This window comes from Tursiops truncatus, chromosome 7 (genome assembly GCF_011762595.2).
Source record: "Tursiops truncatus isolate mTurTru1 chromosome 7, mTurTru1.mat.Y, whole genome shotgun sequence".
Classification (NCBI taxonomy): Eukaryota; Metazoa; Chordata; class Mammalia; order Artiodactyla; family Delphinidae; genus Tursiops; species Tursiops truncatus.
The window spans coordinates 56,004,750-56,019,675 of record NC_047040.1 but is presented as its reverse complement, the minus strand read 5'-3'; the positions used below and the strand labels follow the sequence as shown (position 1 = coordinate 56,019,675).

General features: G+C 39.4%; 2 long non-coding RNA genes across 3 annotated transcripts in view; one reads left to right on the top strand and one right to left on the bottom strand.

Moving 5' to 3' along the window:
• LOC141279172 (uncharacterized) overlaps window positions 1–1,791 on the top strand; it is a 46,611-nt gene extending 44,820 nt beyond the window's left edge. Inside the window, exon 4 of the long non-coding RNA XR_012333063.1 lies at window positions 1,703–1,791. This is a non-coding gene — a long non-coding RNA (uncharacterized lncRNA). The remainder of the gene's footprint in view (window positions 1–1,702) is intronic.
• Window positions 1–14,926, bottom strand: part of LOC109547817 (uncharacterized) — a 276,566-nt gene that overhangs the window by 61,274 nt on the left and 200,366 nt on the right. The window lies entirely within an intron of this gene.

Below are 14,926 nucleotides of genomic sequence, written 5' to 3'. Positions count from 1 at the left end.
TTGGGGCTTAAATGGATCCAAGTTTATCCTCCCAGCCTAGAGAATGTTCACCTTCTCAGAACTACTCTTTTCCACACATCTGAACAAAATCAGAGTCATTTTAGCTAAGATAAAGAGGGAAAGTACTGAGGATGACAACAGTGTCTGCTTCACTTGCTTTAAACCAAATTTTTCAATTACTAACCATTTTTCAATTGCTAACCATTTTTCAATTACTAACCAACTACTGGCCTGAGTACACAGCTTAAAAGGGTACATCTATTAAACTTATTTTTAAAAGCAGAATACCATAGTGTTTTTATGACATAAAACCAATTTATATACACATATGCATAGATGTATAGATGTATATACATATGTATACTTTTAAAAAACTGAAGATACAAAAATATGTTTTCTTTGGGTTTATGAGTTGGTTTTAATTTTCTTCCCTGTAGCTTTTTATATCTTCTGATTTTCTCAATGAACACATCTCTTTAATAAACTGAAAAAATAAGCGTTATTTTTAATGATTTTGTGAAATTAACTAATATATTCATGCTTTTCATTTGTATAGCAGTTTTAAACACATTAGTTTCTTCACCTGTAAAATCAGGATAAGAATAATACTTCCTAAGAAAAATGCAATCATACATGTAAAATGCCAGCAATAGTGGCTGGTAGATAATGAGAGCTCATAAATGCATGCTATTAGTATTATTTCACATTACTCTGTGACATAGGTAGGACAGGACTTACTATCTTCATTTTATAGATTAGGCAACTGAGGCTAAGAGAAGTGCAGTGTTTTGCTCAAGATCATACCACTAGCTATGATCAGTGTTCCCTTCAATTACACCATCACTGTCCGTCGTCCATGGTACAGACGATAGACAAGAAAATTCTATTCCTAACACCTGAGAATTTTTGTAATGATAGGATTTTTTTAAAAAACATATTATACTAGATTTCTTTTTTGTTGCTGTTGAGCTATAATTCACATACCATAAACCTCACCCTTTTTTAAAGTGTAAAATTCAGTGATTTTTACTATATTCACAAGGTTGTATAACTATCACCACTATCTAATTCCAGAACATTGTCAATACCACCACTACCCACCCTGGCAAAAACCCATATCCATTAGCAATCACTCCCCATTCCCTCCTCCCACAAGCTCCTAGAAATCACTTATCTCTCTTCTGTTTCTATGTTTTTATTTGCCTATTCTGAACATTTCCTATATATAGAACCATGCAATAACGTGGCCTTCTGTGTCTGGCTTCCTTTAGTTAGCACAATGTTTTTAAGATTCATTCATGTTGTAGCATGTGTCAGCACTTCACTCCTTTTTATGGCTAAATAATATTGCATTGTATGGATATGCCACATTTTAAAAATTCATTTATCACATACTAGACTTCTGGACACAGCAATTTGACAGTTTAACCAACTAAAACAAATAGCAAGTAAATCAGAAAATTCAGTAAACCAGGAAAATGACTGAATAAAATGATCAGTAACCAAAAAACAAATCAGTGAAATTCAGCTCATCTAGTCTATCCAAGACTTTTTGACTTTATTTGCATCACTGCCATGAAAACTCTAATTCCTTGCTTTCTGTAAATAATAAAACACCATCAGACAGACCTCTTTAAAAAATTAGAAATCTATTTTTTCACCTTTTCTTGGAATCATTTCTTGTTTTCTATTTATTTACTAGACACCAAGAATATTCCAATTCTTTCCAGAATCATTTGTCCTTCAACTCATCTGCAAGTCTTTTAGTCTAGATTTCCTCAACCATAAACTACAAAGTACATGCATCTCTGATACTCAGGTAGGTGTCCATAGGAAGCCTAGTTTTCGCTTCCCTGAGGCTCTGGGACCTGCGCTTGTTTTTTCCATACACAGATGTTTAAACAGACGGCCTGTGTGGTCCTATGCAGCTCCAGGAGTCTAGGATTCTGGTTTTTGGTTTGTGTGTGTAGCTGCCACCACTACTCCACCACTCCACCCCACTCCACCTTCACCTCCTACCACCACCCCATTCCATTCAAGTCGGAATTTAAATAGGACTAAACTTCCTGTGGCTCTGGTGGCAGGAGGAAACAGAACAAGGTGACAGTGGCATCATATTACAAAAACCTCAGAGGCTTATATAGCACTCTACAGTTTACAAAGCAATTCTCCTTGCAATTTCTCATAAAGGTCCCCATGACAGCCTCTTGAACAAGTCAGGCATTTTATTGAGACAGCAGTGGACCCTGAGGCTCCTGTCTCCCAGTCTGTGTTCATCACATTGTCTCACTACACCACTCTATCTCCGATGGCACTGGGACAGTGAGGAATGAGCAGCTGAGGGCAAGTATTGATGGCTTGTAGGTGCTTACAGTGGTCACAGGATGACTGTTCACTGACATGCCTATGCTGAGTAGGAATAAAGGAAAGGCTGAAGACAAGAGTAAAGGGACAGTCAAAGGAACAACTAAAAAAATATCTGAGTGCACTCAAGGCCAATAACCCTGAACCCCATTACCATTTATGGAAAGCTTTTGAGGAATAAGCGTTTCCAAACAGACTGTGGAGGGTCACTTAAACTTGGCACTACCAATCCAGTCCCAGACCTTCCCACTAGAACATGGCTTGGTGACATGATGGTCTTCACTCTGAGCTTCTACGAGTGGATAGGTTGCTACTAGGGACCTGGAGGCAGGGAAGACACACCACCACGAGTAAGCCACACATAGTATAAGCAACTGCCTTGCTTGGCCTTTCAATCCATTTTAGCACCCATCAGGCCCCCAAAATTTTCAACAGATTCCAAGACCTACATTTTACTCCCACTTTTATTAATACCATTCCCTTATACACTTCGCCTACGTACACACTAGGTATTTTACATATAATATTTCATTGTATCACACCTGTGAGTTAGGCATTATTATCCCCATTTTACAGAAAGGCAAACTGGGCTCATAAATATGAATAACTTGCACAAGCCACTTGGAGATAGAGCTGTCATTTAAATTCAGATCTCTGTTGTTCCAAATCTATTTTCTTTCTAATAAAATGCAGTACCTCTATTCTAACTCTCTATTAGAATTTCAATTGAAATCTTGCCAGCAGTTAAATCATATAAAACATTTTGAAGAAGTTTATATTAGTATAAATTTGTGGACATTCTAATTTCTAAATATGCTGATAATACATTTATTATAAATTCAATTAATGAGATAATGAAGCTGCCTTGATAAACACAGCTGCAACAGGCATTCTAGCTCTGCCTCTTCATGCGGTATTTTATTTAGATTACATAGAATTGAGGAAATCACGATTCAGCAGGTGCAAGTGTCTTTTAATAATAGTTTTAATAGTCTTAGTAGTGGTTAGGGATCTCAAGTCATGCCTTAATTAAACAGATACGACAGAAAGAACTTATTCTGTCTGCAAAGAAAAAAACTTGTTAACCTGGTTGCAGAAATTGACATTAATTTTCACCAATGTGTTAAAAATTGTTACATGTGACATTTCAGTGTGCATGTTGTACTTATTATAATTTTAGTAATAGTTTAAAGTGTATTTAATATTTCAGAATGGATTCTTCCCAAGTTGATCTATAAATTCAATCAATCCTAATTAAAGTCCCAGTAGTCTCTTTGAAGAAATTGACAAGCAGATCCTAAAATTTGTATGGAGGGCTTCCCTGGTGGCGCAGTGGTTGAGAGTCCGCCTGCCGATGCAGGGGACACGGGTTCGTGCGCCGGTCCGGGAGGATCCCACATGCCGCGGAGCGGCTGGATCCGTGAGCCATGGCCGCTGAGCCTGCGCGTCCGGAGCCTGTGCTCCGCAATGGGAGAAGCCACAACAGTGAGAGGCCCACGTACCGCAAAAAAAAAAAAAAAAAAAAAAAAAATTGTATGGAAATGCAAGAGACCTAGACTAGCCAAAACAACTCTGAAAAAGAAAAATAAGATTGGAGGATTTATCCTACCTGATTCTAAGACTTACAAAAAAGCTGCCATAATTAAGACAGTATTAGAGTAAGGATAGACTTCATAGATTAGTAGGACAGAATAGAGAGTCCAGAGATAGAACCAAACTTATATTGTCAATTGATTTTTTTGACAAAGATGCCAAGATAATTAAATGGGAAAATCTGCAAAATGGTGCTGGAACAACTGGATATCTGTAGCGGAATAATTTTAGCCTCTACCCTTACCTTACAACACATAGAAAAGTGAACTCAAAATAGATCATAGATTTAAACATAAGAACTAACACTATTTAATTTCTGGAAGAAAATGTAGGAGAAAATGTTCATGACATCCAGTTAGAAGAAGCACAAAAGCACAAATCATAAAATAATTATATTCATTAAATTGACTTTTTCAAAATTAAAAGCTTTTGCTCTTAAAAAAATTAAAAAGACTAAAAGGTATCATTTCCCAGTACAGTATATATAAGTCAAGTCATTATGCTGTATATCTTAAAATTAAAAAGTGCTGTATGTCAATTATATCTCAATAAAACTGGAGCCGGAGTAGGGGGAAGCCAAGCAACAGACTGTGATATACAAAACATATATCTAACAAAAGGCTTGTATCCAGAATATATAAAGAAGTCTTACAACTCAATAAGAAGGAAACAATCCAATAAAAATAGCAAAAAGATTTGAACAGATTTGAACACTTCACAATAGAAGAAATACAAATGCCAATAGGCATATGAAAAGATGTCCAACATCACAAATTATGAGGAAAATGCCAATTAAAAGTACATGAACTATTTATCACACACTTGACAATAAAGTATTGGTGAGGAGGTGGGGCAACTAGAACTCTCATACATTGCATGTGTGAAAGTATAAAATGGTATGGTTTCATATAAGGTTAAACATATATACAATGCATCATATGACCCAGCAATATCACTCCTATTTACCCAAAAGAAATAAAAATGTGTCCACACAAAAATTTTTACATGAATGTTTACAGCAGCTTTATTCATAATAGTCAAAAACTGAGAACAACTTAAATATTGATTAGTGAATGGAAAAACAAATTGTAATATATTCATACCATGGGATACTACTCAACACTAAAAGAAACAAAGTATTAATATGCTCAACAACGTGGACGAATGTCAAAAACATTTATGCTAAGTGAACAAAAGTTAAACACAAAGGACTACATACTATGATTCTATTCATATGAAATTCCAGAAAAGGTAAGCCTATAGTGACAGACAGTAAATCATGAGTTGCCTTGGGGCCAGGAGCTGGGGGGGAGTGGACTGACTGCAAAGGGGCACAAGGCAACTTTTTAGAGTGATGGAAATATTCTATCTTGATCATGGAAATGGTTATACAATTACCTAAATTCATTAAACTGCACACTTACAATTTTATCCTGTGTAAAGTGTACCTCAGTAAAATGATTTTTCTAATTTTTCTAGGGTTTCAGAATCCTTAAAAAAGAAGAAGAAAATGCTCTAGAATTAGAACAGTGTGTACCCTTCTGCAAAATAATACCAAGGAAATATACACAGAAGTTTTACAATATATGAAAAAGGTTGACTTCTTGAGGCTGTCTTCTTTCATTTTTTTGTCCTTCTAATCTCCATCTCAAGAAAAATTAGAAATAAATCAATTACACCTTAAATACTTTTGGCTGACTTTAATATACACAAAATTACTTGAATATTAAATAGGTTCCCAGAGAAAATCTTTGTTACAAGAGACTTTTTCATTGGACCACAGCTGCTTAAGGCATTTGAAGACAGTGAGAAACATTGTTTTGGTTTTTTAGTTTTTTGGATTTGGGGTTTTTTGTTGTTTTGGGGTTTTTGCTTTGTTTGTTTGTTTGGGGCAGTGCTTAACTAGTTCATCATGCTCTCTTACTGCCACAAAGTGCATTTATGATTCATCAGTCAACACCCTGTGTCAGATAATTAGCCATTAACATGCTTCACCTGTACTGCGATGAAAATGATATCACAACTTGCAAGACATCCCCTTGAAGATGAAACTGAAAGAAATTGTGACCACATGTTGTTTCAAACCTGTATTCATTATACCTCCTGACTGCATGCCATCCAAGAGAGGCCAAACAGATGTATAAAAATCGCTGTTTAAGGGGGGTGGGGGGGCATACTGTAAAATTGTTTATGGCAGGACAGCGGGTTCTTATAGGCAAAGTAAATTACAAATAGATTTCTCAATTACTTTTTAAAGCCTGGTATTTGATTCTTATATAACAGTCAAAAATCAATTTTGCATGGAATTTATGTGAATGCCTCATTATTAATAAAACAGCAGTTGATGGCTGCTACTTCCTCCCCCACAAAAGCAGCACGCAGTGGGGAAGCATTCACGTGCCAGGTTATGCAATCCTTTATCTTTTTATCCTCTGCTTCAGCATCATAAAAAAAAAGAAAGGGAAGAAATGAATTCCAAGCAACTTTTAGGCATAGGCTTCTGGCAGCCTCTCTTTCAAGGGGGTTGAGAGGGGTGCCCTGAGAGTACTTAGTGGCAGTGTTGGAGCAGTCCTCACTCCCCCACTCCCTGCTCATATTGTACCCTGAAGGTCTTTTTTAAAAATAAATATTTAGGGCTTCCCTGGTGGCACAGTGGTTGAGAGTCTGCCTGCCGATGCAGGGGACACGGGTTCATGCCCCAGTCCGGGAAGATCCCACATGCCGCGGAGCGGCTAGGCCCATGAGCCATGGCCACTGAGCCTGTGCGTCCGGAGCCTGTGCTCCACAACGGGAGAGGCCACAACAGTGAGAGGCCCACGTACCAAAAAAAAAAAAGAAAAAGTAAGCAAATAACTCCAGTTGTTGAAAAAGACATTGAACTCCATCTCTCACTCTATCCCTAGCACAGACCATCTCAGTATACTAGAATTCACTGTTGACCACATGAACTTGTTTAAAATGATTAGCCAGTGGTGCTTTTTTTCCAAATCACTTAATGACAATTACTAATTTTTATTTATTTATTTTTGGCTGCATTGGGTCTTCGTTGCTGCATGCAGGCTTTCTCTAGTTGCGGCCCACAGGCTTCTCATTGCAGTGGCTTCTCTTGTTGCAGAGCATGGGCTCCAGGCACGCGGGCTTCAGTAGTTGTGGCATTCGGGCTCAGTAGTTTCCACACGCCGGCCCTAGAGCGTGCAGGCTTCAGTAGTTGTGGCACAAGGGCTCAGATGCTCCTTGGCATGTGGGATCTTCCTGGACCAGGGCTCGAACCCACGGCCCCTGCATTGGCAGGCGGATTCTTAACCACTGCACCACCAGAGAAGTCTCTAATTTTTAAAAGAAAAGAACTTGTTTCTGACTCAAACATTCTAAGCACCTAACAAGCACATTTATCTCCAATTCACAAATGGGAAAACTGAATTCCATTAATGTCCTGGACCTATTTTATATTAGATTCATCAAACTCATGAATACTCCCTTCCCAAAAGAAAAGTGTAGTGTAATGAGTAAACTAGCTTCTCTGGTTGGCCTTTCTTAACCGACGGGGTGACTTTTAGTAAGTTCTGTCGTTGCTTTAGGCCTTGTATTTTCACCAGAAAAATAAGAGTGTTTTCAAAAATGATCTGAGGTTTCTTTCAGATCATAAACAACTATAAGACTCAAGGAAGTGAGGAAAAAGTCATTTTGTTTCATTACATGTAAAAAACAAAAAGAAAATTGATGTTTGGCCACCAACATGGGGAAATGCTCATTTTCAGAAGTTAAAGACAATTAAACTGTAGCTACTTGCTATTTCTTCTATTGGGTTCACACTCCAAAGATCCCAGCAGGGAAAAAGGCAGGGATCTCCCTGCCTCTGGCTGCTTGCAGCACGTTTCCACATACTGATTTCTCCTTGCTTTGAATCTCTGCTCATGAATGATCACACCTGGCAACTATGGGCGAGCTGCACTTACCCCCTACACCTACGAGAAAGAAGCTAATTAGAAATGCAGTATGAACACAATCATTAAACCAACCCAAAAAGCTGTGGTGGGATTTAGTTTACAAAGTCTATTTGAGACCAAAGTATACATAAGATGACCCCTTGTAAATACAGAATGGCAGGAGTTTACTGAAGAATAAAAGTCCAGGGTAGATAAGAAAGTTTGTCTTTAAGGACTGGATTTGATATATTATTGAGAAACAAAGTGGCTTAAACATGATCAATATGTTATGGAGTTTTAAAACACAATTAATTACTTTTCCTTTTATTCTTTCTCTAATTTTTCACATGGTCAATCTGACTTAACATGTCTTCACTGAGAATCATACAGCTGATCCAACTGAAATCAGTAAAATCAGTATTCTCTGGGGGGCAAAAAAGAAAGATACTTTTTTTCAAGTCAAATTCATATTTGGGATTTGCAAATCCCAAATCATGTAAGTGCTGCTAATGAGCTCAAAGAGAAGCTTATTTACAGTTGACTGGTTGATCACATGAATGGCCTCAATCCTTCACCCTTGTATCCATGCCTTTGCCCTGTGAGTTTAAAATTTCTCTCACTAAAAAGGCAAAACTATTTCCTCATACCTTGAATCTGGTCTTGGACATATGACTTGCTTTGGCCAACAGAATGAGATAGAGCTGACAGGTGTGCCAGTACTAAGCCTAGACCTCAAGAAACCTTGAGTGTTTTTGCTTGTCGTTTCCTACTTCTGCCATTGCCATGACAAGTACATGCGTGTGTTATCTGGGGGTTTCAGGAGAAGGATGAGGGTCACGGGGAGCAAAGCCAAGTCATCCTGAACAAGCCCAAACTAGATCTAGCAAGCCCTCAGACACAAAAGAGAGCCCAGCTGAGATCAACTGAACCCTGCAGATGCAGGAGAAAAAAAGTCTTCTCTGTTGTATACCCCTGAGATGTTGTGCTTGTTTGTTACACAACAATTTCATGGCAATAGCTAACTAATATCAATACATTGACCTTCCCTAATACTAACTGGTACTGATGATGATGTTGACATTGCCACACCTCAAGATATTTGTGACTGTCTGGTCTTTCCCTACCTTTATTAGCATGAGTGATAGATTGATTCTGAGTCATTATCACTGTATTCTTTTTGGTACATAATCTTTTCATGTTCCCTGAGCATCTTAGGCAAGGAGTTGTCCAATTTCGGTGTGGCCAGAACCACCTGCAGAGCTTCTTAGAAGACTCGGCCCCACCTCCAGAGTTTCTGATTTAGTTGGTCTGCAGTCAACCCCAGCCTCAGAATGTGCATTCCTCACAAGTTCCTAGGCTGCTGCTGATGCTGCTAGTTCCAGGACCACACCGTGAGATCCGCTCCCTCAGGCTATCAAGGGTTAAGCACAAGGTTGCCGGTTCACATACGCATCTGTGTTTTCCCAAGGCACGTTTTCCATCACCTTCTCTGACCAGTAAATGAGTGGGGCCAGAGCCAAGATTCCACAGCCTTCCAGATGAGTTCCCTCTGGAAGAGACCGCATCTGCAGCAAACAGCAAGCAAAGTTCCCAAGCCTGCTTGGGACTCAGCATACTGTGCCCCAAACTTATAGTTATGCCAGTGGTTTGGGAAGCTTTCTAGCTTGCATCCAAGAAGGATTTAGGAGGATAAGAGAGAGTTCACACTTCTCAGTGTCCACCTCAAAGCATTTGTTCTTAAATTCCGCATCTTAGAATTCTGGGGTTTTACTGTCAGGGAAAAATCTTAGCCCCATCTATTTAAATGTGTGCAATCAATTTCCCTCTCAAATCTCCACGGCAGGTATTCTCATTTCTTCCCACTTGCTGGGTATGCAGCGATCCCCCACTGTGAAAACAGAACAGCTTTTGCTCGTGGTGCAGTTCAACTCTGCCTGTTTTCTTTTTTACAGCAGTCTTAAGTTAAATTTCAACTCAGACACTTGCCCATGGCTCCTTAGCATCAGCAAGAGTTGGCAGGAATCTGGGTCCTCTGAGTGATATTTATTTGCAGTGTTGCCTCAGAGAATTAAACCAAATTAAAAAGCTTCCCCTTGAAATGTAATGTTTTAAACACAATAGGGAAATAGTAAGCAATTATAAAGAACTGGTCAGCCTGCTTTGCCTTTCACTTCCTTTCTTTTAATAACGCATGGTTTTCATTTGCTAACTGCTACATTATTCTAATTTAGTGGTTGTACTTTGAAGAAGGGTAGGGTTGCCCTTGAGGTGTGTGAACACTTGCCCAGGTGCCTGGGGAAAGTCTGGCACTTTTCTGCTCATAGTCTGGCATCCTGGAAATATTTCCAATCTGTTTTATAAAAGTAGTTTGACCCTATTTTGAAAATCTTTTATTTTGCAAAGAATTTTTTAAGAATCTTGGAGCTCAATAATTCACAATCGATAACTATTTTGCTCATAATTAAAGTTGTAGACTATCTGACATATTAAAACCGAAGTGTTATTTTCAATCAACAGATATTTAGCAAGCATCTACTATATGCAGGCACTGTGCCTGGTGAGATACAGGGGTGAAAATATCCTCTCTTTGCTTTCAAAGTGCTTGTAATACTTTTGATGAAACTGACTTCAAAACAAATAATTAGGGCTTCCCTGGTGGCGCAGTGGTTGAGAGTCCACCTGCCGATGCAGGGGACACGGGTTCGTGCCCCGGTCCGGGAAGATCCCACATGTCACGGAGCAGCTGGGCCCATGAGCCATGGCTGCTGAGCCTGCACGTCCAGAGCCTGCGCGTCCGGAGCCTGTGCTCCACAATGGGAGAGGCCACAACAGTGAAAGGCCCGCGTACCACAAAAAAAAAACACAAAAAAAACCCAAAACCAAACAAACAAACAAACAAAAAAATTATTCCTTCACTCATTCAACACATATGTGTTGAGTTCCTATTATGTCCTTGGCATAGTGCTACTGTATAGTAGAGCACACAACGATAATAATGTAGGCTTGATTCCTTCTCAAAGTTTAGTCTTGTGAAGGAATGAGATAGTTACAAAAAGGGGGATAAATCTGTGACTTGGGACAACCATGTGGCAAGAGCATGGGGCAGGAGATCCTATTTTAGTCTGTGAGGTCAGAGAAAGCTTTTGGAAGAAGTAACACTTAAATTGAGACCTGAAAGTACAAAAGAAGATACTGAGAAAGGCAGAGGGAAAAGGAAAATGAAGATGAAACAGATCTGCAAAGGTTGGAGCTAATTTGCCACCTATAAAGAATTTTTTAAAAATCAGTATAATGAAAAAGCATAAAGGAGGAATTCATAAGAGGTGACCGAGATACCCAGACCCCATCTCAAAGCCAAAACATCATCATTCCTTCAGTAGATAAACACCAAGCACCTGCTCTGTGCCCAGCACTGCTCTTCAGGATCCATCCATGAACAAAGCAAAGAGCCCTGCCCTCAAGGAGCTTATATTCTAGTGGGAGAGAAACAGATAATGAAAAAGAAATATAGCAAGTAAATTTCACAGTACAGGAAATTTTTTAAGTGCATTGAGGTAGGGGGGGTAGAAGTAGTACTAATAGGAGAGGACAGAGAATGTGGGAATTCCCTAAGGAAGAAAAAGGAAGAAGAGGAAAAGAATTTCAGCAAAAGGTAAACCCAGAAATTGCTGCAGAATCTCCCTTATCTCCTTCTGAATTGGTGCAGCTACCTCGGCACCACATAAATCCAAATGGTAGCATCTGAGCAAGTGGGTCCCACATATGGAAGGGTAGGTGGAGTTAGTCTGTGAAGATGTCAAGCCAAATGTTTCATACATTGTACATCATACCAACTCTCTTCAATCTTGAGTTGACTTTCTTTTATGCTTGGCAATAGGTCTAACCGCCGGTGGAGTCCTCTCTGTTAAACCAGACCATTATCCTAATGGTGAATTAGGTTACTACAACATTATCTTTTTTGAGTTGTTTGCTGTTATTTTTCAGATATAAAGACCTTTGTTTCTTTTTTGTTAGTTTTTATTATTATGACTAGCACTTATCAGACACTTTACTTCTTATACGACATATCTGCAATTTTAGGTAATTTCCACCAGGTGGACGAGGGTTTCTAGATTTATGGTTAAGCAACAAATAAAATAAACGGGCACCACAGGTTCCCTTGAGCATGAATAAATGGTAAATCTAGAGGGCATGCTTTTCCTCTCAATTTTGACTTTTCCATAAACATTGAACTCTTTATTTAAAAAGCAACTAAGCAAAGCATGAACCTTGTGAGGATGCCTCAAATTTCTACTCAATCTGGTCTTGTTTCTCCTCTAGATATTGATCTCGCGTGGCCTCAGCCTGCAGTGGCTTGAAGCAGGGTTTCGGTTCCCAGCCAGAGATTGAGGTCAGGCCATGGCAGTAAGAGCACTGAATCCTAGCCACTAGACCACCAGGAACCAGTAGCCAGTGACAAGGCCCTGGCCCGTTGGCTTTGCGGAAAAGAATTCCCACAAAGACGGAAAGTAGTGAAACAAGTAAAGTATTTATTAGGAGGAAAAAAGTATGTGTGGATAGACACACGGGCAGACTCAGAGAGACAGTCATGCCCTCGTGGTAGTTTAAATCACTTATATGGGGCATTTCTTCTGGGTTTCCTTTTTCCAATCATTTTGCTTTGCCTGGTTCTGAGTCCGTATTTGGTATATCTCAGGATCCTCCCATGTGTGCACGTGCATCTCTTAGCCAAGATGGATTCCAGCAAAAAGACCTATGGGTAGGTTGACATCACCTACTATGGGGTGGCGCTCCCTCCCTTCTTGACCTTCAAGGAGCTTTATATTCGGGAAGTTCTCCTTGACTTCAAGAATGAGAGATATGTGGTCTCTATCTTTTATCTGGGCAGGGCTCATCCTCTCCAATTATCCCCCTATTATGGAGTATCTGTCCACAGGGGACAAACTCCAGCTGCTCAGCCTGGGGCCCATCTATCTCCTACATCAATATGAGCAGAAGTAACAAAGCTGGGTCTTTAGTTTGCGGTCTAAATCCTCCTGGCATATACGCAGAGTGACGCTTTAGACTCGGCAGCCCAACGGTCCTTTCAAGCAGCTACACTTGCTCAGCCAATCCTGCTTGTCATGCAAGTCTTAACCAAGGAACAGAGATAGATACCTCATTCCTTTTGGATCCTCTGCTCCTTAGCTATTCCCAGCCTCTCCATCTTTATCAGAAGTAGAGAAGCCCTATAGTGCATCTAGATATTATGAAAACTCCTGATTGCATTTTTCCAAATAGCAATTCCTCTGCCTTTAATTCTGAATTTTTCCGTATTTGAGAAATGTTCCAGTTTCCCATTCTCCTTCCTGATCAATAGCTGGCCTCTACTTAAAATCGATTCCTTCTTCAACTAGCTCTAAATCATAGTATCAGATAGAAACTGCCTTCTGTTCAAAGGCTTAGTGTTATAAAAATAATCACAGTACTAAAACGAAACATGTAACTTGATTTTTACTTATGTAAGAAATTTGAATTTTTTTGTAGGTCAGTGCTCCACAAATTTTAAATATTCCATACTTCTCTATGAAAACATTGGAACATATTTATTCCAGGTAATGAGCCTGATTGCTCCAAAAACAACAGACTCCCTCCACCCCCTACTCCCAACCTAACTTCCCTAGTCATTTTAAAACTGAAGACATATTGATTTCTGGAGAGGTGTGACCTTCTACTTTTAAACCAGCAATTAGGACAGTGTTCATACAGAAGGTCTGAAGTGCAAATATTTTCTAGACATTCTGGATCTTTGCAACCCTAAGTGTGGTCCTTGACCATTTGCATTATCTAGTTGCTTGTCAGAAATGTAGAAGAGCAGGCTGCATTACAGACCTACTGAATAAGAATCTGCATTTTAACCAGATACCTGGGTGATTCACATGCACATTAAAGTTTAAGAAGAAATGTAAAGAAGATAATGTTTGGGTTCCAGGATTGTTCTTCCCACACAAGAGAGTAGTGTGGGAGAAAAAGATGAAAGGTTTACACCTCTGGCTGTTATTTTCAACATTTGTCTTCAACTCCACTACCATTGTAGTCTTTCACTAAATTGATTCTGACAGTCAGCACATCCGGACACCTGAAAGGTGTAGCAGCTCTGTTGCAGTAGAACCCTCCTCAGCTTCTGCTCCCAGCATGTTGGCTACAGCTCTGTCCACCACAAAGCTCCTTTGTAAGTTTTACATTATCAGTTCCCTCTCCCTCCTTCTGAACCTTGCATTTCTATAGTGTTGAGAGTGCCTGGACATAGGATAAGGTAAAACAAAAAGAAGAAAGACTCCTACGTCTTCTTACCATCCCCCTTGACTCTGAAGATTCCTGGTACCCAATAGAACTTTCTGGGATGATGGGTATCTTCTATAGCTGCACTGCTCAGTCTGAGGGCCACTTGCCACATGTGACTACTGAGCAATTGAAATGTAACTAGTGTTGGGAATTCCCTGGTGGTCCAGTGCTTAGTACTCAGCGCTTTCACTGCCATGGCCCGGGTTCAATCCCTGGTCAGTGAAATAAGATCCTGCAAGCTGTGTGATTCGGCAAAACAGAACAAAAAACCCAGAAATGTAATTAGTGTGGCTGAAAAAATGATTTTTAAAAATTCACTGGCTATTTAAATTTAAATCTTAAGTAATTAAAAGCAAAAAATTTTTCAATTTGTTTCTTCAGTCTCACTAGCGACATTTCAAGTACTTAGTAGTCACATGTGTGGCCACTGCTTACGTTACTGGACAGTGCAAGTCTAGACCATTTTCCTGGGCTTTCTTGGCTCCCTACCTTTTGCTGCTGCCTGGGTGGTAATCGCATCATCATTTAATGTCCAATCACAACAGCTGTAGTTACTACAAGTGCACGTGTGTGTGGAGGGGGGCAGAAATCCTTATATCAGGATATGACTGATGTTTTTATAGTTACCATATATTTCCATCCCTAGTATAGAAAACACCTTGGAAACTAAAGCTCAAAAGGAGTTGGTTTGTTTGTTGGTTGGTTTTAATAATCACAGA